At 30.0% G+C, this 2,917-nt stretch overlaps 3 non-coding genes across 3 annotated transcripts; all 3 read right to left on the bottom strand.

Annotated features, from left to right (window-relative positions):
* Positions 1-1,239: 1,239 nt before the first annotated feature.
* LOC112940586 (small nucleolar RNA snoR77) lies at positions 1,240-1,372 on the bottom strand. Its single transcript, XR_003244925.1, has one exon. It is a non-coding gene; the product is annotated as a small nucleolar RNA snoR77 (small nucleolar RNA).
* Positions 1,373-1,401: 29 nt separating this feature from the next.
* On the bottom strand, positions 1,402-1,497 carry LOC112940572 (small nucleolar RNA snoR1). The gene has a single exon (XR_003244909.1). It is a non-coding gene; the product is annotated as a small nucleolar RNA snoR1 (small nucleolar RNA).
* A 1,088-nt stretch (positions 1,498-2,585) lies between these two features.
* Positions 2,586-2,693, bottom strand: LOC112940559 (small nucleolar RNA Z103). The gene has a single exon (XR_003244897.1). It is a non-coding gene; the product is annotated as a small nucleolar RNA Z103 (small nucleolar RNA).
* Between the last annotated feature and the right edge of the window lie 224 nt (positions 2,694-2,917).

The raw sequence follows: 2,917 nt of genomic DNA on the forward strand, positions 1-2,917 counted from the left end.
ATCATTCAAATGAGAAAATAGAAATATGGCAACAAATTGTTCTTCTCCTATTTGGTTAGAACGTCACTAATATTTAATATTGTCCACAGTTAATCACTTTGACTCAATTACATAATACAACAATAATTCAATGATATAATTGAAATGAAACTTTTTCAACAGTTATATTCCAAAGACAAGATTGGGTGGGATGGAATGGATCAAACAGTTAACTAAACATAAATCTTGCATAACTAATCCATGTATCATTGATTCCACCATTATTAATACATGCATTTATTAATTTGTTTACCAAACAACCCCTAGTATTTAGTTGGGTTGGGTGGGGGGGGGGGAATCACATACAGCATCAAGTCGCAGAAAATAAGTGGACACATGAATAGGTAGACTCGAGATCAAATAACATTGTAGTGACATTTGCATTTGAGACATCTGTCTCGGTATAACATAGCCACTAGCCTAAGAACCACCATGAGCACTACCTCGAGCTCTACCCTTTGTAGAACATCTAGCACTCTATGAATTACTAAGATAAACACTAGAAGCAACACGGTTGGGTCAATCCCTTGACATGTGACCAACTCATCACAAACCTAGAAATCTCAATGATAAGAATAACCAAAAGAGGTTTTATGTCCTCCTTGTATAACCACAACTACGCTCTCCATGACTATTTTTATTGGAAATATGTCTTCTAGCACTATATGTGCTTTGAATTGCTACATGCACTAGTCAACACTGATATATTTGGGTGTATAATCTTGACCCGGACCATTTGACTGACTCTTGGTTACACCATCCTCTCTAGGATGTCAAATACCCTCAATTATCCTAGAATGTTTGACAAATTATGAAGCAGAAATAGACTATATGTACTGCATCGACTCATACACAATGGTCACTATATATAAACTTTTGATGGTAATCAACATATCATCTATGCATTTCAACAAATGCTAAACAAGCATAAAATATAAATAATCATATTACAAGTATATGGATCACAATATCTGACTTAGGATTTTCCTCTAAACATAAAAAATTGCTATATTCATACTCAAAACTTAGAAATCAATTGAAATGAAAATTATATTATTATCCGAATATCTAGCTTGGATTTTCCCACAAGATGCGAAAATACAATTAAATATTCATCAAATCTATAAGCTAAGAAATCATATTATAACATGTATCATTATTAACGTGGAATATATTCTGCTAATAAAAGCTATTATCGAAATTGTGTTTAAGCTTACTAGACCAGCTTCCAAGATGTAAGTATATTTCAGCAAATCTGAAGAGCGTAAACGAATCCATTTTACGAGCTGATTAACACCTCCCTTTCCATCGATTATCAAAAAGGGGGCTGCCTGAATTTCTACTCCAAAATTTACAAAAGCAGAAACAGAAGTTTGCTTAATGTGCTCAAGGAACAACCTTTTGAAGCTCTTCTCATACAAGAGGTGTCAGAAATAGAAAACCACCATCAACTTTGCCCCTAACAATTAATCCACAACAAATAAAAAGCTATAAATAACAGAACTGGGAAGGAGAAAACAGTGATGGCTAAATGGTTAAGGCATAATCTTGTCGCAAATTAGGGTTTGGTGTGTTTCTTTGTTCATTGTAAATGGTGTTCGTATAGATTTTAAATGGGCTTCAAATGTGAGCCCAAAACCATTAGAATAAAGATAGGACAAGATTTCACGCGAGATGTCCCTTAGGGTCATCATGATAATTAAGAAACAAGATACAAGTATTTTTAGATTAAATTGAAATTTTAGAAATATACCTAAACTTAGTGAAGTCTATTAGTTCTAAAGTAATTTAAAATAAAATAAATACAGTACAGACGTTTACATGATATAAAGAGTGTGCATACTGTCTTGAAAGACAAGTGATGGGTGCACACATTGGACACATGCCATTTTTTTTATTGGTAATATTATACTCCCTTTCTCCATAACTAATTGTCATGGTTTCTTTTTTTAGAGTTAAACTATAAAAAATTTGACAAATATTTTACGATGTATATATTCATTATATTGATATGCAAAAAAATGCAATTTAAAGTACTTTTGTGATGATTTTTGAATAGCTAGTTTTTTTAAAATAAATATTAAATTAATGTAATCTAATTTAACTTTAATAACTACACAAATTGACTTTTGAAAAGCGCAACATGACAAATAAAAGTGGATGGAGTAAGTAATTAGTACACATTTACTTATTTTGAAACTTCTATATATTTTTTATTATTTTTATTTCTTTCGTCATAACATATTTATTTTAATTTTGTTTCACTTTAAACTTTTTTAAAATTAATTTATTATCTTTTTAACTTTTAGTTAATTTTTAAAAATTATGTATCTTTTAAAATAAATTTTAAATGTCCTTTAATTTTAAGGTTTTGATTTTTTTTTATGTTTTATTTAAATATGAAGCACAAATAGAATACACATATCGCATCGACTCATACACAACGATCATTGCATATAAACATTGATAATATTCAGTATTATCATCGACGCATTTCAACAAACACTAAACATGCATAAAACATAAATAATCGTATTAGAATATATATGGATCAGAATATCTGGCTTCGATTTTCCCATAAGATGAGAAGATACATTAAAAAGCGCTCAGTTATTTCAGCTTCGAACATCTGGGGAAATATTCATCAAATCCATAACCTAAGCAATCATATATTCTGCTAATAAAAGCAATTATCAAAATTGTGTCTCAGAAAATGTGAAGAGCATAAACGAATTCATTTAATGAGAAGATTAACACCTCCTTTCCATCATTTTATGAGCTGCCTCAGTTTCTACTCAAAAATTAAAAAAAGCAAAATATCAAAGCAAAAAACAAATCTAGTTCGAAAATCATATGTTTTGGGATTTGAAATTTTTTA

The sequence above is a fragment of the Solanum lycopersicum genome, chromosome 12 (assembly GCF_036512215.1).
Source record: "Solanum lycopersicum chromosome 12, SLM_r2.1".
Taxonomy (NCBI): domain Eukaryota; kingdom Viridiplantae; phylum Streptophyta; class Magnoliopsida; order Solanales; family Solanaceae; genus Solanum; species Solanum lycopersicum.